Source organism: Trachemys scripta, chromosome 11, assembly GCF_013100865.1.
Source record: "Trachemys scripta elegans isolate TJP31775 chromosome 11, CAS_Tse_1.0, whole genome shotgun sequence".
NCBI lineage: Eukaryota > Metazoa > Chordata > Testudines > Emydidae > Trachemys > Trachemys scripta.
In genome coordinates, this window is record NC_048308.1 from 38,519,464 (window position 1) to 38,544,062 (window position 24,599).

The 24,599-nt window shown below is 41.0% G+C and overlaps 1 protein-coding gene and 1 long non-coding RNA gene across 5 annotated transcripts in view; both read left to right on the forward strand.

The window, feature by feature from the left end:
* Positions 1–24,599, forward strand: part of RAPGEF4 (Rap guanine nucleotide exchange factor 4) — a 213,402-nt gene that overhangs the window by 50,697 nt on the left and 138,106 nt on the right. Inside the window, exon 1 of one of the 4 annotated variants that reach the window (XM_034785745.1) lies at positions 18,839–19,083. The exons of the other annotated variants lie outside the window; for them this stretch is intronic. The gene's annotated coding sequence lies outside the window, so the exon portion shown is untranslated. Of the gene's footprint in view, positions 1–18,838; positions 19,084–24,599 lie in introns of those variants that run through there. 4 annotated transcript variants of the gene reach the window in all.
* Positions 3,842–24,599, forward strand: part of LOC117884860 — a 32,016-nt gene continuing 11,258 nt past the window's right edge. The window contains exon 1 of the long non-coding RNA XR_004647675.1: positions 3,842–3,897. This is a non-coding gene — a long non-coding RNA (uncharacterized LOC117884860). The remainder of the gene's footprint in view (positions 3,898–24,599) is intronic.

Sequence of the window (24,599 nt, forward strand, 5' to 3'; positions counted from 1 at the left end):
AAAGATCTTTTTGCAGATTAATGAGCAATCAAGCAAACAGAAAAGCAGTGATAGTGCATCAGATTGTACCCTGTTCACTTTTCTGATTTTTTTTTAGTTTTTTTAAATATTTTTATAAATTTTTGTAACACATAAGACATGCCTTATAAAACCTACTTATTGTTGGTTTCCCCTACCGAGAGGCTTGAGTAGCCAGCATCTAAACAAATCCAACTATTTAAATCTAGTCTAGGTGTGCAGTATAAGAAATGGTCTAATTTTTTTGTTAAAGATCTTGGTCTGTGTAGGGTATAACAGTTGAGTTAAAAGCCTTTCCTTTCCCCAGAATATATTCCAAGTTTTAAAATAGAAGTGCTCCCCTTCTAGGGTATAAGCAGGAGACCCTTTGCCCTTTCCATGAGGCTAGTTTCTCCCACTACCATGGGTGAAAACCTGACCTTATTGAAGTCCATCGGAGTTACTCCATTTCAGTTGGGCGAGGATTTCATCCCAGATTACCACTTCTTGTTTCCTTTTAGGACCTGCAGTTTGGCCATCTCATCATCTATGAGGTTTATGTTCTCTACATCTTTTGCCACTTCTTTGCTGTTTCCACATCTTTACCTAGGTGACAGGAAATGAGAGGGTTGGGCTGTCAAGTAGATTTGAGGGCCAGTTGTTCAGGGGCTCCATGTAAATCAGACAGGTATAGGCATAGATAGATAGATAGATAGATATAAATTAAAAGCAATAGATATGCTCAGGTAAGTCAAATTAAAGATTTACAAATTATACAAATTCCATATGCACCAGAATAATCTAACATTTAGAAATGAAATTATATCAAAGTTAAAAGCAAATCTCTTCTTAATAGAAAGATAATTGCTATACAGGATCCATCCAGCGGGCCATATTCCAGTATTCTGTCTCCAATTCTGCCCTGTACCAAATGCTTCAGGAAAAGGTTCAAGAATCCTTGTGTAACAAGGCATGCTGGCACTATTCTGTTCCTGTTTCAGCCCAAATAAGAAGGTAATTCTGAGACTTGTAGTTTCCAGGGTTGATGGGAGATAGAGGAACAGCAAGAAATGCTGGGGAGACATGCAGTGGGATAAAAGAGTTATATGTCATAGTCATTTGTTTGAGGGCAGTTATATAATCGGAGTTTAAAATTGCCATCCTGCGTTTAGTATTTATTAATATAAATTCAGACTGCTTATATATCAGCCTCCAGTCTTCTCCTGAGTAATCTGTCTTTAATTTTACATTCCACCTCCTGGTTGAACTTTGAAAATATCCCTTTGACTACCAATCAAAAACATCATCTTGGAGTATTAATCACTCAACTTTCCAAATATAGCTGAGACTCATTCAGTTATTTTCCCAAACTGTATTAAGATATCGTTTGAGTAACAAAAATGGGCAGAAATGACCAGCTGTAATATCATATGTTTTGTTTTATCATTGAAAAAGATATTGATATTTCTTTATCAAACACATCAGTCAACCTAATTATGCCTTTTCTACACACAGTTTAAAATAGATACCTAAATAATATACTAGTTGATCTAGAGTTTATATTAGATATGATGTTATGTAACATAACATTACATAACTATAATTATTACTATTGGGTTGTATAATCTAATTTTGATGAGTTAATCTTTCATATTGGAAAATTTTAATATGTTTAAAAAAATAAAATCAACATGATGAATCCTCACTACAGCATTCCGCTAATAATATTTTGTTGAGAAGTAGGCAAAGTCCACCTTCTGTATCAGGAGTTTGATTTGTCTTGTGCACCCCAAGTTTCACCTCACTTAAAAATTACTTGCTTACAAAATCAGACACAGCACACTATTACTGAAAAATTGCTTATTTTCTCATTTTTGCCATATAGTTATAAAATAAATCAAATGAAATATAAATATTGTAATTACATTTCAGTTATAGTATATAGAGCAGTATAAGCAAGTCAATGTCTGTAAGAAATTTTAGTTTATACTGACTTAGCTAGTGCTTGTTATGTAGCCTGTTGTAAAACTAGGCAAATATCTAGATGAGTTGATGTACCCACTGGAAGACCTCAGCGTACCCCCCAGGGGTACACATACTCTTGGTTGAAAACCACTGTTCTATATGATGTATTGGATCTGGGATTAGCCTGGTGTACAGTCTTCAAAAAATATATATTCCTTCGTTATCCCATGTAACCATGTGTGTAATATCTATATGTATTGTGTGTGCACACGTGTGTGATTAATACAATATGCATGTTAAATATAAATATAACTATACATATATATATGTATGTTAAATGATATAGCTTATGCTTGCTCTCACCAACTGATACTGGAAACCATAAGCATGAAAGGAAATAATCCTTATTGGACACCTGACATGTAGCTTTGCAAAAACTGGAACCAGCAGTTGGAATCTGCAGGATGAAAAACAGCTCCAGCTCTTCATTCCACCAGCAAAATGTAGAGCACCATTATCAGAAGATGCCACCCATCTGCCAAGTGATTCCAGCACTGTAGACTGACTCTCTTAGAGCACTGGGAAATAATAAACCAAAATGAACATTGTCCTCAAGTAAAAATAAACCCTCAGCCTTTGGCTATCTTACTGCTGTTGCCCCAGACCAATCATTTATTTTTTTTTATTCTGTACACATTCATATGTGTACATATTCAGAGGCATGTTTTGGGCTGTGCAGTCTGACTTATCTGAATTGGATCCTGGCCAACTAAATCTTCCTATGGCACTACAAAATATTGTATTTTTCTTAAATTTAATTTTCGGGAATTTTTTTTTTTTTTTTTGGCTGTGTATGCTCTTTTGTTTAATTATCTCTGGAGGTAATGCTATAATCTCTATCTAATCTATCTATTTTAACTATCTAATCTATCTACACACACTCAAAAGCCTGTTTCCTTTCTGCCTCCATTTCCTAGACAACCATTTTATTGGTTCATTTTTCTTCCCCAAATGAATAAATTTGATTTTTAACTTTGAAGTCAAAGCCAAAATTCCCATTGACTTCAGTGGTGCAGGAGCATGCCCTGAGCTCTCTGGCAATCCCTGGCTGCTGGAAATGCCCTTTGGAACCAGTAAATGGGTGTACAGCAGTACAGTCCTGAGGGCTGAAAAAGTCCCTTAATTGTCCCAGGATTCACACTCCCCCACCGGTTAGACAAACCCTTGCACTCTTTCAGCTGTGTTGCCTGTGGGAGCAAAAAGTAGTAAAAGTTTAGTCGCTTAAGTAAGCAGACATGACAATGAATACACAGAAGTAGCAGATTTGATTATTTAGATTATTTATTATTTTACATAGTGCCTTTTCAGAGTAGAATCACATCTTACACTATCCTAGAGCATAGAATGGCTGGAGCATTTATCTTTGAGTTGCTGTATTACTGTGAGCTGTGCAGAGTGCTTTGAGCCATATCAAGTATGACATGAAACCTATGATAGAAAACCAAATTCTATTCTATAAATAACATTAAAGTTTACCAGTAAATGCTGGCAATATGAATGAATCACAGCTCCAATTTCTTTACATAAATGTGACCCAATTCTAAAATATATCAGATGTATATCAGCGTGTGTTATTTTTTCGAGTTGTTAGTGCCTGAGGTATGGTTGTTTAAAATATTATATATTGTCAGATGATGGTAGAAACTCACATTGAAACTCTTAGCAGGATATTTCTGTCAGATGTGATTATATTCATTTTGTACTGGGAGTTGCCCCATGAAGAATGATAACCCGTTTTAATAAATAAATATCTTACACTGAGACACGGACTTCTTTTGTTTTTCCTCAACAAAATGAAGGGTTTCCTGCCTCTGTGCCTTTCTGATGAATAATATAATGAGACTTCAGGAAGTGACAGATGATACCAGTCAGGTTGTAAGTATTTGTATTTTAACTGAATTATTGACAACTTTGTGCTCTCAAATCATATCTAATTTCTATACAGTTGAGACCTGCAGGACATACTGGAAATATCTCAGGAATCTAGCAGAGCAATCATAATCTTACATGATGGTACTTGTTGGACCCAGATGCCCTATATTATAATATCACCTACTTTTTATATAGCACCTTTAATCAGTAGACCTCTAAGCACTTTACAAAGGAGGTCAATATCGTTATCCCTATTTCTACACATGAGGAAAACGAGGCACAGAGAGGAGAAGTGACTTTCTCAGGATCGCTCTGCAGGCCCATGAAGCCCAGTCCAGTGCTCCATCTACTATGTTGCTGGTATCCATTAACTGGGCAGTGTCTTTGGGCAGGATTGTCAATTAATCTCTCTTGAGTAGTGCATAGATGTGCTGCACAGGAGCAGACAAGAGCCCATATGGTTCCAAGGGGAAAGTGATCTGCTGTGCTGACTAGTTTATTGCGTGCGGGATAGTAGCCCAGCAGAAACTACTCCCCAGAGAAAGTGCTCCTGTTGCCCAGTCTGTGCCCATTTGAAGTCAATAGGAGTGACAGGTGCTCAGCATCACTCAAGATTAGACCCTTTCATTGTAAACTGTCTCTGGAGCAGTGATTGCATATATCCATAAAGTACTACATACACTGTTGCTGTATACGTGTTGGCTATTATTCTCTGCATCCAACCTGTGTGCTATGTTTCTATCTTGTTTCAGAGTAAAAAATATCCTGCATAAAGATTCTCTCTGTGTGGTTAAAGATTTATATCGTTCTTTCAGTGTTCATGGCATGCATAAAGTTCCATTAACATTTTAAGGGCCAAATTCATACTTGGCATAAAAGTCTGTCTCAGTTACACTGGGACTCAGTTTGGCCCATAAAGCGTTAGTTATGACTAGTTCTTTTGTGCAAGGGAAACACATGTTTAAAGGTCAATGGAGCCTTTTAAGAAAGATCAATATCTATATAAGCCAGATTCTAAGATGGTGTAAATAGCTTGTTACATGATGTTGTTCTAATTTTTATATTATCTCACTTCTTGGGATTTCACTTTCACTGCGGAAGTCAGAGAATTCCCTTGCTTTAGTCTAGGAAATTTGCTGCAGTTTTCTGTATGTACAGAAAAGCTTTCTTCCCCCTCCCCCTGCTCCCACCCTCCGCTCCCCATAAGAAGTGAAAGAGGTCACTCTTCCTGAGTTTATTTTGGAAAGTTTTTGATGGACCAACTTAACCTGTGGTTTACTTAGAAAATAGCAGTCCTACTGTGGGGATTAGGCCGATTTCCATGGACCTTCGTAACGACTAGAGCTAGGTCTGAATTGAGGAGTGGAGGCACAGCCAGCATCATTACATAGCATGGGGCTTTTATACCAACCCTGAACTTCTAAAGGTCAAATTCTGCTTTCAGATACATATGAACAGCTTCTAGTTGAAGCCAATAGGTCAAATGGAATTATGTTTGCTTACGCCAGTGGTGGCTTTAGCCCAATGGTTGCTGCTCATGTGTCCAAGGCAGAATTTGTCCCATACTGTTTGCAGGGTTCTAGTGATGAATTTCAATTGTGAAGGATTGATTACAACTCTTTGAAAAATGGATCCCATATCATAGTGATTTTTTATTTATCCATTTTCGTATTATCTATCCTATGTTTTTATAAAATCTTATAGACGGAATAATTGTATAGTGCTTTTTTGGTGGTTTTTTTTTTTTTGCTTAAAAATGTAGCCAAAATTCTATTAAATTACCTTTGTAACAGGCAGCTAAATGTCCAAATTTAGCTAAAATTAACAGAAAATCTTGCAAAATTCAGGTATTTTTATTTAAGTTGTCCAATACTTCATTTATGAAAAGGATGTGTGGGGGCAACAGAATACTGACAAAATTATTGCCACATTGCAGAAATGCAGTATAAATCATATAGTCTAAAATCCAAAAAAGCTTTTATAGTAAAAAGAAAAAGCAACCCTGTTTTGAAAACTGTTAAAGAATAATGAATAGTGTCTGTATATTAAATATATTCCTTTTTAAATGAACACATTTGAATGGCTTTCTTTGTATAAGAATGATTTGCTGTAATAGAAAACTCTAACCATGTGACACTCCCCAAAATCAGGACTCCTCAGTATGAAGAAAATAAATAGAAATATATATGGAAGTTTTTCATAACCAGCATTTTCTTCTGAATAGTATCTTAACTAAAAGATTAACTATAAAGATTCTGCTGGGTTAGAAGGACTTGAATCTCCTGCATTGTGGACCTGCGTCTTGTCATTTTTACTGCCACATCAAGGCTCTTCTTTTGCACTTGGCATTAATCAGACTACTCCATCAGGAGAAGTGGGATAGAATTCTTATATTGTCAGTTGCTCTGAGTGGCAAGTTAAGGAGCAGCAGCAAATATCCAAGGCTTCTTGGACTGCGCAGGCTGGGTTCTGGCAAATTACATCATCTTAAAAACTGTCTTCCCAGTAGAAGCATAGGGTGACATTCTTCATTTACAGTACATCCATGCAATCCTCTTGATTTCATTGTGACTGGTGATGTAACTGAGGGTACAATTTGGTCCATAGTGTTTACTCTAGCACAGCGGTTCTCAAAATGTACGTCGGGACTCCAAAGTGGGTTGCGACCCCGTTTTAATGAGGTCGCTAGGGCTGGCAATACACTTGCTGGCCAAAGCCTGAGCGCTACTGCCCAGGGCCCGAATCCGAAGCCCAGGGGCTTCAGCCACAGGTGGTGGCACTCAGGTTATAGCAACCCCCGCCTGGGGCTGAAGCCCTTGGTCTTTGACTTTGCCCCCCACCCCCACCTGACGCAGTGGGGCTTGGGCGGGCTCAGGCTTCAATCCCCCCTCCTGGGGTCATGTAGTAATTTTTGTTGTCAGAATGCTGTTGCAGTGAGAACCCCTGCTAGCACATCATACAAAGACTTCATCTAGTCCTGTGTCCAATCTCCAGCAGCGATCAATATCTGATAGCTTAGAGAGGGGGGGGGGGGGGGGGGAGGGACCTTTAATGAACCTTGCCATTTATTTATGCAGTACTAAATACAGAGGGAAACAACATGCTGAGAGAGAATCCTGGAATTGGATAAACAAAAAGACTGGCATGTTTCTTTCCTCTCAGCCCTCAGGACTTGATTCGGCCTTATCCTGACTTGTAGAACTAGAATACAATTTTTTTTTAAATCAGACTTGTAATTAATTGAAAACAAAGAGGATCATAGCACAGAAGATTGAAATGGAAATGAAAAAGGCCTATTAGATCATGCTTTCCATCTCCCTGCCAGAGGGGGATTGTTTCATATATAGTTCACTTTCTAGTGTTTAGTTTAGTCTAATTTTAAATATCATAAGTGATGGGAGCTGCACTTGGGCGAATATTCCACAGTCAAATGCATCTCACATTATTTAAGAAATTTATTCTGATATTCAGACTAAATTTTCTTTTTTAAAATTTCATCCTATTATTCCTACTTATATCACCTTATGGTTCCTCTCTGTCATCATTTACGGCCTTCAAGTATTTGTATACTGTTGTCTCCGTTTTGTCATCTCTCAACAAATTTTACACGTGTGTTTTAATTTTACTGAAAAGCTAATTCCTCCAGCTCTGGATAATTTTTGTTGATGTATCCTGAACTCTCTTCAATTTGTCACTGTCTTTGTTAATATGGTGCCTAGCAATTAACACAGCATTCCAGATATGGTCATAACAGAGCCACAAGGAGTGTGATTGTTACTGCCCTACTCTGTGACATGATGCTTCTTTGAATACAGCCCAATATTGCATTGGCCTATTTGCAGCCATATCTGCAACACGTCTGATTTGCTGTCTACTATCTCCCCTGCAGTGGTCACCATTAAGCAGTCGTTATTTGCCAACAGTTACCATTCACTAGTGTTTAAGATGATAGCATTTGCCCCTTATATTTAGAAAGGCTATAGTTTGGTAACTGTTGTGTCTGATAGTAAAGGTAGAAATTTGAATGGTGACCGATGCACTTTAGTTCTTTTTCAACATTACTGCTTCCCAGGTTTCTCTTTCCCATTGAGTATCTCTTTCAGATTGTTTGTTTCTCCAGAAAAAATGTATTTTTCCAAGTTGAACCTCAATTTTGTTGTTTTCTCCCAAGGTTTTTGATCTCTCTAGGTTCCTTTTTATTATTTTCCTGTCCTGATAGGTGTTCACAACTCCTCCTAATTTAGGATAATTTGTATTTCATTAACAAACATGTTGTTTACTCTCTCTTGATAAATTATTAATGAAAATATTAAATGGGACAGGATCGAAAACTAATCCATTTGGTACTCTGTTAGATACCCTATCCCCCACACTCCGTATCTATATGTTGCCATGTTTAATCACCTTTCGTTTTTGTTCATTTAGTCAGTTTTTAATCCCGATAGTGCTTCTCTCCAAATCCTTGTCAGTTAATTTTTCAGATGAGATTTCATGATATTAAATATCAGATACCTTAATGAAATGCAAATATATTATATCTACTGCATTTTCTTAATCCACTAATTTGGTGATGGATTTTTATAAAAGAATCTCTCTTTCCCCAACAAGTTTGTCGGTAAGATTTATTTAACTGGTTTATGAATTAATTAACATCAAGGCAATGTGGAGGAACCTAAGTCTAAATGCAATGGTATCCGTAAATATTCACCCATTAGATAATTTAAATACTTTCTTGTTTGTTTTTATGTTTACTGTAAGGTGCCTAGACATCTTAAGTCAAATGCAGCCTGGAGTGAACTGGTGTCATTTCCATAGAAGTCTTTCGGCCAAATCTTTTAGTGCCAGCATTGGTGGTGTAAATTACTTTTGGCTGTAAACTGTTAGAAAATGGGTGTAAGTGGGGAATTTTCACTGATTTGGCATTTGAAGATGTGCAAAAGTGAGTGTAACGTCATCCATGGGGTGGAGGGAAAGGTGCAGAAAAAGCTGTTGACAGAAGTGCATAATAAAAGCAGCCCCACTGATCTCTTTCCCTCCCAACACATGCTTTACCCTATCCCTGCATTACCCCCAACAGTCCCAGAACCAAATTCAACCCTGGCATAAGCTGAAACAACTTTTATTGCATTCTTGTTTTGCACTCCCACCGAGTTCCAAATTAAAGCAAGTTACACTGTTTTGACACTTACCCCTGTTTCCCAATCACCTTCCATTATGAATTTGGTTCCTTGGCAACAGGTGTGCTGTATAAACTTTTAAATAAGTAAACTAAATTAAATTTACTAACTGATCTTCTGTGGCAGTGAATTCCACTGATTAACTGTAGGCTGCATTACAGGTTACAGATGTATTGCCTGGCAATTGAATGTTCTCTTGTTTCCATGTTTCAGGGCTGGGTAAAGAGGAGGGAATGATCAATTTCTATTATACCTCTTCTTCATTTGGCATGACCTTAAGTTCACCTTCAAAGTTTCCCTTTTTTGCGTCATTGCCTGATTTTTGTTCTCCTACTGAAAATTTGTCTTGGCTTTTGCAAATAAGCATTTAAAGGTCTGGAATATAAACAGAAATAGAACAATTGCAGCCTGTACACTGGAGAAGCTGTGATTTTTAATGCATACGTAGTGGATTTGAGTGAACAGCTGAAATTTATTTTCGAAAACATAAATTTGCTAAAAAAAAACAACCCCTACACTCCATCCCCTTTTGTTTGATTTCTGTAAATATTCATGTGAAAGTTTATTAAACAAGATTGTTCACCAAAACAGTGAATTTAGAACTCATAAATGGGAACATGCTCCCCAGAAGCCAGATTATAAATGTTGCACCCATCTGTCTCTATTACTGACATAGCTGAAACAAACAAGTCCATTCTCTGTGTTCTAGCCTGAGGGTCTCCATAGTGCTAGCTGTTCCACTTCCTCCCAATTGCCTTGCTTCCCTAAAAGCAACAAAAATAAGCCACAGAAGCAAGGAAACTTCTTCAATCTGACAAGAATGGCAAAATGCAGGGGTTTGCTCAGGCTGGGACAGCAAAGAAGAGGACAAGGTCACAGTAGGGAAGAGTTGGAGGCCTGGATCCATAGAGCTTTAGCAGCTCTTAAACTTTACTGTATAGCAATATCACAGGTTGGGTGTGGAGCCGGGCCCTTGTTCCAGCCTGCCTTAGCCTTTTGCAATGCACCTCCCTTGGGAGAGAACACTAAAGCCCCAAGCTCATTGACTCTGAAACTAGAGTGAGGGTTTAGGTTCCAGAAACTTTTACCACTTTAGTATCTCTCCTTAGAAGTTGCGGGATGCAGTTTTCCTCTCAGATGGACTGAGTGAGAATCCCCCCCACAATATTAAATCTCTTAGTAAAAAGTTTTATTGGGGAAAAAAATGGAGTAAAATAAAAAAAAATCTAGATTTTATGCTTAGTGACAGAGTGCTGGGCAACAGCAATTGAGCCAGCACTCTGTTCACTGCAACTCTAATTAATTACTCTAGAGCAGACCTCAATAAGAAGAGCTGTGCCTAACTGATGGGCTGAGGAGATCTAATTAGGCCATTAGGCTGATTGTAGGAAAGGCACAGGAGGGAAGTAGGAGAGGGAGAATGCAGAAAGAGAAATGAGGAAAGGAAGAGAGTCATTGCTCTTCCCTTCTTGTCTCAAGAATGGAGGGCTCCCTTGGACTATAGGGGTGAGGCTAGAGAGTATAAGGGTGATGGACACTAATATTGTAAATAAACCACACCAGGCTTTTTACCAGCAAAAAAGGTCTCGGAGACATTTGTGAACTTGAATAGAGGCAGGAGCAAGCAGGCCCCACCACAAGCTTTTCATAAATTAGACAAGAACTCTAAGATATAGAAAAACATGCATTCACATATGTAAAGAACTTTTCCTGGCATTCATCTCCCAGTCAGAGTTCCAGCCACATGCTGTCCAGAGTGACAGATATCCCCCCTCCATCCCCCGCCCTCTTTTGCTGTGCCCAGAAGATCTCTCTTTGGGTTAGCCTGCAGGCCAAGACATGCCATTTTTCACAGCAGGACATCAAAGTGCACCATGGAACTTCTAGTGCACGGTAGCAGGGTCAATACAGCTAGTTAGCATGAGGTGGGCTAGAGTGCTATAGTGCGTTGTGCACTAACAGATTGTGTCGATAAGCTCTTGGGCAGTTTATCCCAGTTTCCTACACCCACAATGGGGTTTTGGACTCGCTGCTTTCTTTGAGGCTTCGTCTAAACAAGACTCATAGACTCATAGACTTTAAGGTCAGAAGGGACCATTATGATCATCTGGTCTGACCCCCTGCATGCTGCAGGCCACAAAACCGTCCCTACCTCTTCCCTTGACTCTGCTGTTGAAGTCCCCAAATCCTGTGTTAAGCTAAGAGCTAAGAGGTGGCCCATTAAGGATAAAGTGGCCTTTAGTATCTGACTTTCAAAGACTTAACATCTCTTATCTCAGAGACCACTTTTCACAGAGCAGTGTGTTCATCAGAGTGGTTGCTGATGGGCCATGCTCACCTTCCATGGAGAAAGGTAGTTTTATTTGACTGTGTGGAGGATTTTAAAGCTGAACTCATGTCCTTTGATTATTAAATATAAATTTAATGATGGATCAGGTTCAATCTGTCACAGATTCTTTAAGGGAAAGTTTAGGGGAAAACTCATATTGTTATGTTATGTGATATTTTATGTTGTGATGCATCCTGATAAGTTGCATCTGTCATATCATGTTTTATCTGTCTTTAACCTTCGACATGGACTTATGCAACCTAATATGACATGAGAGGTTAAAAAAAAAATGTTTTCCAAAACTGCCATTAAAAAAGAAGCAGACTTACAGGACAGTTTTGGGAAAAGCAAAGCTTTAGCTTGGTTTACACTAACAAATATGTTTCAGACTAGACATTAGCTGCCCAAAGGGTAAAAGCCAATAGTGATAGCAGAATGAGATTGACTAATATTGCATCTTATTTCAGTAGTTCTCAGTATTTCACTGTTTTGGCACAAAGTGGCTTCCGTGATCCATGTGACAACATACTAGCTTTCCTGTTATGGTCACATTTCATCCTTAGCTCTACAGAGACATCTTTGTGACCCATGAAATCTGCAGCTGCCAGTCTCCCTTGATTTCATTCAGAAAAATGTTCTTGCCAGTTTCCTCGCAAGGAAAGTCTGGAAAATGTAAACTGATCCCTGAGAGTTGAAATGTTGTTACTAATTGATTTCCCTTAAACATCACTGATTATTCGTGCTCTTCCTAAAGTCACCTAGGTCTGGTTTACTTGTAAAAGTTTTGTCGGCATAGCTGCATCTCCACTACGAGGATTTGGTAGTATAACCATTCTGATAATTCCTTCTAGTATAGGCAAGGCCTGTGGCTGCCCTTTGGGACCAGTGAAACCCATGGTTATAATCCCTTGATTTTCTGGGGGACTTCAAACTAATTCATGGCTGTTTTGGTAGTACTGTCTGGGCTGTCACTGGTAGTGTGAACTTCCTCTCACCTCCCAGGCAGTTGCTTGCAGTTTAGTTGGCTCTTCTGCTGAGAAGATCCCTGGCCACAAGGAGAAAGGTGGTCTAATATGATTCCTGGCTCTGATGTGGTCTCCCTCTGTGACCTTAGTCAAGTCAATTAACCTTTCCCGCATTACTTTCTCCTCAACAAGTAGAAAGTACTTTCTCTACCTTCTAGGGGTGATGGTGGGTTCATTTTGCAAATGCTGTAAGTGTTAGAAATCAGTGTATGCAAACACACAGCTCTTAAATAGGCCACAAACTCCAATCCTCTGTGGCAAGTTATCATTTGGACATTTTTAAGTGTTGGCCCCCATGCCACGTACCCAGCAAAAGCAGCTGGGTTCCATTTCTGTGGCAGGAGTCTGATTATAGCCTGAAGAATCTGTGCATTTTTGAAATATGATGAAGAGGTCCCAAAGAATCATTTCACTGGTCCCTTTACCCCAAAACTTCCTGCCTGTCTGTATATATCTAATATTTGATCTTGACAGCAAGCCCGTCACCTTTTTATAAGCACTGTTGTGTCTTAGGGATTTGGTTTTGTGAATCAAGAATAAGTTGGAAAAAAACCTGAAATGTGGGTTTTTATTTTAATTATTATTTTTTCATGCAGCCAAGCTTGCTTGTTTTCTCAGTTGGCCAACTTCTTCTGTTATGAGATTTTAATGTTTTTCTTTTCAGCAGAGAAGTCATGTTTAATTAAAGCTTACTTGCATGCATTCAATTATAGATGATAATTTGTTTGACTTTACACTCAAAATTGCCTTGAGTAATTTCCTGTAGATGTACATATAATCTATATACATGTTAGAAGTATTAGTGCTATATGCATTTGCATAGCTTGTGTGTAACAAATCACTGGGGCTTAGAAAGGACAGATGACTCTTTTTGGGACAATTGGTGATGCGATGGTCTTTCTTTCTGCTCCTTGCTATACGTATGTGGAACAATATTTCTTTATCCAAACCAACTTTTCAGTAAAAGATTAAAGCCTTCAAAGGAAATTTTTAATAAATAATTAGGAATTAAGCAAACCGGAGATCGGATGGCTCAAAGCAGTGGTAATGTGATACAAATTTTTTTACATGTAGTCAATTTGCTTCAATGCATGCTGGGGTGTGTAATGAGATACTGGGATTTTAAGGCCAGAGGAGGTTGTTTGAGAGGCCAGTTACCCCATTCTAGGTGTCTGAGGAAGGTGAATGAAGGCTGAAAGAATAACCAAAACGTACACTGGTTGAGAGGAAGATAGTCTCAAGGAATAGTTAGTGTCTGGGATAGGGATGATATAGGAAAACCAGGCCATTGTTCCTTTAAAGGACCAGGAACCTTGTAGAGTGGACTGAGCAAGGCTCCCCTTCTCCCAGCTGGCTCAGACAGGAGTTTGGGGTACTGTAGAACCTTAGAGTTACAAACACCAGAGTTACGAACTGACCAGTCAACCACACGTCTCATTTGGAATCAGAAGTATGCATAAAGGCAGCAGCAGAGACCAAAAAAAAAAAAAAAAAAAAAAAAAAAGAGTGGAGGGACACAGTACTGTGTTAAATGTAAACTACTAAAAAAATAAAGGGAAAGTTTTAAAAAAAAAGATTTGACAAAGTAAGGAAACTTTCTGTGCTTGTTTCATTTTAATTAAGATAGTTAAAAGCTGCATTTTCTTCTGGATAATAAAGTTGCAAAGCTGTATTAAATCAATGTTCAGTTATAAACTTTTAAGAGAACAACCATAATGTTATGTTCAGAGTTAGGAACATTTCAGAGTTACAAACAATCTCCATTCCTGAGACGATGGTAATTCTGAGGTTCTACTGTAATTAGAACCACCTCGGAAGGGTCAGGGGAGTTGTCAAGTAATGAATGGGAAGAGAGTGGTGACTCAAAAGGAGTCTCCACACTCTGTCAGGAAAAGCTTGCTGAGAGGAGGACTCTACCACAACAAAGTCCCAAAAGGAGGGCTGTGGCAATCCTGAACCTCAGGTTGAGTGAAAGAATCTCTCTCTTGGGAGCTGGACTATATAGAACAGGGGCGGGCAAACTTTTTGGCCTGAGGGCCGCATCGGATTTCGTAAATTGTATGGAGGGCTGGTTAGGGGAGGGGGTCGTGGCCCGGCCCCCACTTCCTATCTGCCACCCTGCCCAGGACTCCTGCCCCATCCAACCCCCCCCCCCGCTCCCTGTCCCCTGACTGCCCCCGGACCCCTGCTGCCCCATCCAACCCCTCCACTCATTCCTGACGACCCCCCCAGGACCCCAGCCCCATCCAACCACCCCTTCTCCCTGTCCCCTGACTGCCCCTGGAACCCCTACCCCTGACTGCCCCTTGCCACCCCATCCAACCCCCGCTCCTTCCTGACTGCACCCCCAGGATCCCTGCCCCCATTCAACCCCCTGTTTCCCTCCTGACCGCCCCAACCCCTATCCGCCCCCCTGCCCACCACCCTGAACTCCCCTGCCCTCTATCCAACTGCGCCCCCCTCGCTCCCTGCTCCCTTACTTCACTTCCTGGAGCACCGGTGACTGGTGGAGCTAAAGCCACGACTCCTGGCAAGAGCTGGGCCATGCCGCCGCCGCCACAACGCAGCACAAAGACCGGGTCAGGCAGGGCTCTGCAGCTGTGCTGCCCCAGGAGCTCACAGCCCTGCCACCCAGAGCATTGCGCTGGCAGCGGAGTGAGTGAGCTGAGGCTGCGGGGGAGGGAGAACAGCAGGGGAAGGGCCGGGGGCGAGCGACCTGGGCCAGGAGCTTGGGGGCCGGGCGGGACAGTCCCGTGGGCCATAGTTTGCCCACCTCTAATATAGAATAAATTAGACTCCAAGAGAGGGGAATATTATTTTAAGGATTTTTGGATTTGAGTGGATTATTTCCATGAACCTGAAGGGAAACTGAGGCAGGCAACTGCAGCGGCACACAAGGCCACAAGGAGGATACATGTTTGGAAACTGCATCCTTTCTACAGATAGTAACAATGACTGAGTCAATCTGATACCTAGTCTACGACCTACATTATGGCCATGTCTATTGTACAAAAAAAGGTGTGTATTTAACGTGTTGAAATACTAATGTAGACAAGATAGTTGTAGTTTTAATGCATGTTAGCTTGTTGAGCTAAACCTAGTGGGAAGCCTAGGATTTATCTCGACCAGCTCACAAATGTTAAAACTTGTCATGTCTACACTACAGTTTCAGCATGTGTTGTTTAACACACCATTTTTCCTAATGAAGACAAGGCCTATATGAAATTTAGATTCTGGTCTCAGTCCACTTCCTAATGAAAAGGTGTTTACATCACCATAATTGTCAGTAATTGGCACCCTTGTTGGCAGTATTAAACCAAGGACCTAATGGGCCTGGAGCCTTATCTACCATCTCATCCCAAGTGGTGATTTCTCCAGACCAGTTTTGGGATACAGAGATAGGTCAGTATCAGAAAACCTACACCACAGTTTCCTGTGCTGTACTAGTACTGTGGTTAGGTAGAATGCTCAAACTCCAAGGCTGTAAATCCAGTATAAATCACAAACACTGAATTCATTTTTAAGCTGAAAAAGAGTTAACCTAAGAAGTACCATTATTTGGTCAGAAATTGGGTAGAGGTGTAGTAAATCATGTAAACTTCCTTTGGTGCTGTACCGGCCTAGTGTACACTAGAAAATTTTGCTGGTAATAACTATAGCAGCAAACCCTTTGTGTAGTCACAGTTTATACTAGCATAAAAGTGCTTTTGTTGGTATAGCGCGTATTGGTTCAGTCAACAAAATAACTTGTGCTGGCAAAAGCACTGTTATACCAGTGTAATTGCATTTACACAAAGGTGTATGGCTGTATACATCCCTACCCATGGTGCAATACCTGCATAAATTTCTAATGTAGATATGCCTGAAAGCTTTTTCTAATTTAGTTTGTGGTCCTGTAGTAATTTGAGTTCACTGAGTGTCAATTAGCTCAAATTAACTAACACCTTTGTAGATTCCCCTCCCCCCCCACAATATTTATTCCAGGAGTATCTAAATTAGCATTTACAAAGGAGTTAGGAGCTACCCCCCGGCTCCTCCCCTGCTGTTCCCCCTCCCCCGCAGCCTCAGCTCGCTCGCTCCGCCACCGGTGCAATGCTCTGGGCGGCGGGGCTGCGAGCTTCTGGGGCGGCGCAGCTGCAGAGCCTGGCCTGACCCGATGCTGCGCGGTGGTGACGGCAGGGCTGGTTCCAGCCAGACAGCGCAGCTGTAGCGCCACCAGCCACTGGTGCTCCCGGCAGCACAGTAAGGGAGCGGGGGAGCAGGGTTGGATAGAGGGCAGGGGAGTTCAGGGGGTGGATATGGGTCGGGGCGGTCAGAGGGCGGGGAACAGGGGGGTTGAATGGGGGCAGGGGTCCCGGGGGGGGGGCTGTCAGGAATGAGAGGAGGGGTTGGATGGGGCGGCAGGGGGCAGTCAGGGGCAGAGGTTCCGGGGGTGGTCAGGGGACAGGGAGCGGGGGGGAGGGTGGATGAAGCAGGGGTCTCGGGGGGGGGGCAGATAGAAGATGGGGGGCGGGCCACAACCCCCTTCCCTAACTGGCTCTCCATGCAATTTCCGAAACCAACTGTGGCCCTCAGGCCAAAAAGTTTGCCCACCCCTGGTGTAGAGATACCCTAAAGGACCACACTTCTGGTAGGTAAAGATGTATTGTATAACACTTTCATTCCAAAGAGTCTGCAAGTGTTGTACTGTATTTGTGCAGGTGAATAACTATGGATATAATTTGGACTTAATGCACCACTGCAATGCAATAGTAACTGGACTCTGTTTTTAGTTTTGCACAATACTTGTATGGAAGAACTTCCAATGAAATCTTAAGTGCTGAAGAGAGTGGTATTGGTGATTCTTTTGAATCAATATTAAATCAGTGCCCTATTAAGTTTGAGTGCGCTTGTCGCTGAAGGATACCATTTTTCAAAGGGGGAGGGCCTGTTTACTTGTGGCCATTAAAAATTCTACCATGCCTTTTTGCAAGGGTAGAAGTGTTTATCTGTCCAGGACAAATTCCAATTTGGATAACCACATTGTGCCTGCTTAAAATTCCTCCATCCGTTTCAGCTGGATATAGTCTTCTTCTGTATTTCCTGTCCTAAAGCGTTGTTTAGTGTTGCTGCATGCTTTTGAACCATTGTTACATCCATCGGTGTACGGGCTGCACTTCATTGGTGGGTGAATATATAAAATCTGTGTATATATAAAATCTGTAAAGCACTTTGAGAAGATGAAAGGTGCTGCATTTTTAATTGCTATTATTATTTAAATAAGTGAACTAAAATAGCAGCTTTTTATGTTTTGTTTTAGGGCTTATCATAAAATAGTAAATGAACAGTAAAAGAATTGTAAATCCTTTTTTGGTGTTTCATGCTTAGCCTAGAAAGCTCCATATAACTTGTATTTAAAGTTAATGCTGGTAATAATCAGAGATTAGGGCTCCAAGAATCTTGTCTGCTACTCAGATATTCCTAGTGTTTAAGTGACATGAATTGGATGCTTATTTAATAATATTCAAGAACCATGTTTGTTTCTTAAGGGCAGAAAGGAATACTAATCCTTTTCTGCATTCAAGAGGAGAAACCATCTAGGAAGAGCAGTGATATGAGCAAACTTGTCAGCATGTTCAAAATTTCCATGAATAAATGTTCTCAGACATTTACTTTTTTCCTAAACAGTTTTAAAAGTCTTTATGGAAATTTAAACTATTGTGTCTCAGGGTGGCTTGAACTGAAAACTTCATGAATTAAAAATGGTGTTTTATTGATAAAATACTACTTGTTTACTGGAAAGACAAAACCGGTCATTCAGTTTGTTCTTACAACATTTTATAGCGAAGTATGCTGATTTCATCATTTCCACAGTGTAAAATATTCCTAACCTAAGGGACAACATGAGAAAAAATGTGGGGGCAAATGTTTAAAAAATACCATTTTAGAAACAAAAAAGGAGCAAGAGAAAGAGAGTTTATAACAAGCACATATATTGTAATATAGTGAAATCTCCCTTATTCACATGAGTTCATTTCTCCCCAGCATCCTTGATATTTTAAAAAACCTTGTTTGTCTAAATTTCATGTTGGCCATGTCCTCTGGATAAACTAGATTTCACTGTATATGTACATATTGTGTTACAAATAGTGAAAATCCTATGTTTCTATATTGCAGCTGTTCCGTTGTTTGGGGCAATCTGCACAAGAATATATTCCTTGTAATAGAATAAATCATAAAAAGACCTTTGGACTACAGCAGTCTTATTGGACCCACCCTTCTATGTCTCTGACTGCCATTCTCAGCAGGGATATTGAAAAGGAGGTTCAATAGATTAAACAGCGGTATTCTTGTGTGAGGCTAACTGCCTAGCAGTTGTTTCACAGGAAAAAAAAGTCTGGGCTACATTTACTGGCTCTTTAATTTGGATTGCCAATGATAACGCAGAGCCTACTGCTAAAGAAAGGTAGGATGCAGAAGCAGAAACATTAGTGCTAATCTGCTGCAGAAAGACTAGATAAATCAGCACAGCTCTCATACATCACTAAGAGAGAAGCTGATTGCAACTTGACCATGTGCCTGAATAGTCACATCAGAGAGAAGAACAGAGCATGGATAAAAAATCTAAAATGTACCCTTAGGGCTACTTGCTGTGCTGGACTTATGATAACCCATCATTGTAAGTTTAAGATTTCTTAATTTTTTTTCTCTGTGTTGTAATTACAGGTTTGAGCCTGTGATTTACAAGCCCGTGTTTTTAGTTTACACAAATTTAGGGTAAATGTCCTGGAGTAAAGTATAGTACTTACTAGATAATAGTTTGATGTTGTGTATGTCTGTAAACGATAAATACTTTAGTGTTGCTGTCTGTTTCAATACACAGCTCACTTAGAGGTTACTTGGACATTTTTCATTAGCAGCTCAGTCTTTTAATATATTTTAGGGGTACCTCATTTTCACCATTGTTGTGTTATATTTTAAAATGACTTAAAATACAAGTAGAATGTCTCAAATGTATTCTACTTTTACTGTGAGAGTGTTTGTATTGTTTTATTTTTGCTATTAGGAAAAATAATCATTGAAGGGTGTTTTCTAAGAACCTTTTTGAATTCCAGAATTAAGTGTGGATGGTAATTTTCCTGCAGTTCTTAAATTTTGTGCAATTGTTTAATTTAACGTCACTTGAGCATCTGCAAAGCGAGAAGACAGAGATGACATGGAAACTGAATAAGCATTGATTGCTAGGCTGAAAATTACATTTAAAAAGTTTTTGCAGCAGATCTGATTTCAGTTCATTTTTCACCAAATTGGATTATCATATTTAATTGTTGGGGATGAACATAGCAAACAAATGTGTGAAACTATCCTGCATATCCCGTGTTTCCTGCTGTACCAGACTATAAAGCTGTTGTTGATTGTTGCTCCATGGAAAACCCTAATGCTAGAATTCAGAGCAGCATGCTTAAATAATGCATAGGCAAGTGAAAAGGGAAGGATGAATTTTACTGTTCAGATGTTGAGGTGGTGCTTTTGTTCAAAGATAGAAGTATGAACTTAAAAAGGTACAGAAATGTAAACTTAGAGTTTCCCTTACTATTTCAGAGAAAGATGAGGGAAAGTCTATAGATGATTTTGCTGTGCACCTCAAGGGTGGAGACATTTTTGAAATGTATTTAAGAAACCGTTTGAATGATGTGTTGAAATATTCTTTTAGGGTGGGGTAGTGGTTCAGGGAAGCTAATGTATGGAGTGTAAAAAGTAGAACTGAGGGGGAATTCATGCTTTTCTGGGCTTCTGTGGAAGGGAATTATTTTTAAATAATTGCATTATCCTTTTTAATATGAAATTGGGACTACTGTTTTTATTATTTAGTAAAAAAACAAACCTTCATCCAGCTAAAATATATTCAATGCCTTTGATTCTGCAGACATATGCTTCCTAATTTTTGGAACTGTTGATGAAGTAAGCCCGGAGTTATCTAAAAATACACGAGAGTGTCCATTTATTTTACAATGGTATGAGTGTTGCCAAATATAATAAACAAAGAAAGCTTAGAAACAGAGAGAGCCTAAATGTATACACCTTTACCCCGATATAACGCGACCCGATATAACACGAATTCGGATATAATGTGGTAAAGCAGTGCTCCGGGGGAGGGGGGGCGGGGCTGCGCACTCTGGCGGATCAAAGCAAGTTCGATATAACGTGGTTTCACCTATAATGCGGTAAGATTTTTTGGCTCCTGAGGACAGCGTTATATCGGGGTAGAGTTGTATTTTCTAAAATTGGCTTCTCTCTGAAGCAGTTGGAAATGTTGTGGATGGTTGTGAAGCTGTTGCCCTATTCACTTTCAGCAACTGCATTTTAGCCTCCCATCTTCTCTGTCTTGTGTTTGGTTTGGGCTAAGCGTTAAGCAAAGTGAAGGTGCTGCTTTTGATATTTTCACCATATTTACTAAAACTAGAATGGACAAGGGGGAAGTAATGTGCTATAACATAGTGGTAGCTTGTTCTCCTTCCCAGCAGAGTAAATGGCCAACTTGGGGCAAATGTCGAATGAGGTATGCATCAAGTTAGGAAATTGGCTTTAAAAAGTGTGTGTGTGTGTGTGTGTGTGTGTGTGTGAGAGAGAGAGAGAGAGAGAGAGAGCGAGACCGAGAGAGAGATCATCAGTTGCCTTAATCCCTTTTCACTGTCATTCTGATGCTCTAATGAGGTATTAAATTAATAACTCCATGGGGCAGTCCTCTATTTTTATTTCTTCTTTGAACTGCCATATAAATCTGTGGCATAACATCAAATATATAATAATGGGTTAGACTTGTTTTGTCAAGTAAAGAACAGAACTAGGGCTGGTTGAAAATTTTCTGTTCTTGAATGGAAAATTAGATTAAATTATTTTTTTGTGAACAGTGTCTGCTTTCTTTGGAATTTGTTGTTGAAAAACTGCAACCTGAAAATTGAAACTAGAGCATCATAGAGGATTCCGTTTGACCAGGTAGCCTGGCCTATCGAGGAGAGCAGGAGAATAAGGCAGGATGATGGTTTTTCTGAATGGCAATATTTTGATAAACTTTTTACCAAAAAGTCGGGAAAAAAATTATGGGGAAATATTTATTTTCTGATCAGCTTCCTCAGCAACAAACAAGGGACCGTGCTGTTACTCAGTCACAGTATGGCCAATTTGGCCTTCTACTGACACTGCCAGAACAGTGCCAGTTAATGCCAATAGTGATGGTGTTTTAATAATGTTCATACAGTTCCTTCTTGTTGGGAATGGCCCGAGAAGGACACATTTCACATAGGCCAGTTAGTATTAATTTTTAACATGCATCAGTAGTATCCCAATACCAGCCCCTGAGTTATTCCATCATCCCCTGAGTTACCCATTTCTCTAGGAGCTACAGAATTAAGCCAAGGATTGCCTAACAGAATGAACAAGAGATCAGCCACAACACTGGCGTGACCAGTCTTGTGGACTCTCAGTTCAAGATTCAAGTATATAACATACAGGTATAGAGCATTATTAGGCAGATCCTGACCTCTACTTGGACTGTTTTGCGCTGCTCCAGCAACACAGAGCCAATTGTAAAACTGGTTTAAACTGCTGTCTGAAGAATCCCCCTGCCTAGGCGAATCCCTGGATGGCATAGAGCCCTGGCTGGCTTATATGTAGCAGCTTCCCATGCTATCCTTTCCTGGCCCCTGGAGCAAAAGGCACAGAAGGGGTGCCAGCCCCTATGCCTGACTGATCCCTGGCTTCTGGAAAAGCCCCAGGGCTGCTCTGACTATAAGGTGGGAACAGACCCACTCACTTCCTGGCTTTTGGATCAGGGGAGCCTGAAGGTGGCTAACCATAAAGTCACCTTTTTTCTCCTCTTCTGTCGAGTACAGTTCAGGCAGTGCCCCCCAAGCTCGGCACCCCAGGCAGTCACCTGGTTCGCCTGCCCCAAAATTTAGCCCTGGGTGTAGATGTGCTTGCACTAGCTCTGTTCCACCTACCTCCTAAAAATAGCAATGTGTCTGTAATGGTACAGTTGGCGGCTTAAGCTAGCTGCCATGAGTACAGTCCTGCCCGACCTGGCTAAGTACTCAGACAGCTTGGGCTGCCAGGTCCATGCTGCTGTATTGAGGCGCTAGCACAGAAATGTCTTCGTGAGCTGGGGGTCTCATCTCTCAGATCAAATGTAGAAAACCCCTCTATTGTAAAGGATTAGATTCACTAAGCAAACATATGCTGAATGTAGTGTACCTCATGCAGTCTATGCTGAGTGCACAAGTGACTCTGAGGGTATGTCTACACTATGGGATTAATCCGAATTTACATAATTCGAATTTTGGAAACAGATTGTATAAAGTCGAATGTATGCGGCCACACTAAGCACATTAATTCCTCAGTGTGCGTCCATGTACCAGGGCTAGCGTCGATTTCTGGAGCGTTGCACTCTGGGTAGCTATCCCATAGCTATCCCATAGTTCCCGCAGTCTCCTCTGCCCATTTGAATTCTGGGTTGAGATCCCAATGCCTGATGGGCCAAAAACATTGTCGCGGGTGGTTCTGGGTACATCCTCCCCCCTCTCCAGGGAAGCAACGGCAGACAACCGTTCCGTGCCTTTTTCCTGGGTGAACAGTGCAGACGCCATACCACAGCAAGCATGGAGCCCGCTCAGCTCAAGACAGCAGTCATGAATATTGTAAACACCTCATGTGTTATCGTGCAGTTTATGCTGAACCAGAACCTGCAAAACCAGGTGGCGAGGAGTAGGCTACGGCAGTGCGGCGGCGAGAGTGATGAGGACATGGACATGGAATTCTATCAGACCTTGGGCCCTGGTGCTTTGGAGATCATGGTGTTAATGGGGCAGGTTATAGCCAAGGAACGCCGATTCTGGGCCCGGGAAACAAGCACAGACTGGTGGGACCGCATCGTGTTGCAGGTGTGGGATGATTACCAGTGGCTGCAAAACTTTCGCATGTGTAAGGGCACTTTCATGGAACTTTGTGATTTGCTTTCCCCTGCCCTGAAGCGCCAGAATACCAAGATGAGAGCAGCCCTCACAGTTGAGAAGCGAGTGGCGATAGCCCTGTGGAAGCTTGCAATGCCAGACAGCTACCGGTCAGTCGGGAATCAATTTGGAGTGGGCAAATCTACTGTGGGTGCTGCTGTGATGCAAAGCAATCACTGAGCTACTGCTACGAAAGATAGTGACTCTGGGAAATGTGCAGGTCATAGTGGATGGCTTTGCTGCAATGGGATTCCCTAACTGTGGTGGGGCGATAGATGGAACCCATATCCCTACCTTGGCACCGGAGCACCAGGGTACCCAGTACATAAACCGCAAGGGGTACTTTTCAATCGTGCTGCAAGCACTTGTGAATCACAAGGGACATTTCACCAACATCAACGTGGGCTGGCCAGGAAGGGTTCATGACGCTCGCATCTTCAGGAACACTAATCTGTTTAAACGGCTGCAGCAAGGGACTTAGTTCCCGGACCAGAAAATAACTGTTGGGGATGTTGAAATGCCTATAGTTATCCTTGGGGACCCAGCCTACCCCTTAATGTCATGGCTCATGAAGCCATACACAGGCAGCCTGGACAGGAGTCAGGAGCTGTTCAACTACAGGCTGAGCAAGTGCAGAATGGTGGTACCCTGTTTCCCCGAAAATAAGACATCCTCCGAAAATAAGGCCTACTTACAGTTTTGCCTCTCGTTGTAATATAAAGCATCCCCCCGATAATAAGACCTCCCCGATAATAAGGCATCCACCGATAATAAGGCATTTTTCATTTCTGAAAAATAAGACATCCCCTGAAAATAAGACCTAGCGCATCTTTGGGAGCAAAAATTAATATAAGACACTGTCTTATTTTCGGGGAAACAGGGTAGAATGTGCATTTGGCCGTTTAAAAGGTCGCTGGCGCTCGTTACTGACTCGGTCAGACCTCAGCCAAACCAATATCCCCATTGTTACTGCTGCTTGCTGTGTGCTCCACAATCTCTGTGAGAGTAAGGGGGAGACCTTTATGGCGGGGTGGGAGGCTGAGGCAAATCGCCTGGCTGCTGATTATGCGCAGCCAGACACCAGGGCGATTAGAAGATCACACCAGGAAGTGCTGCGCATCAGAGAAGCTTTGAAAACCAGTTTCATGACTGGCCAGGCTACGGTATGAAAGTTCTGTTTGTTGAAAAC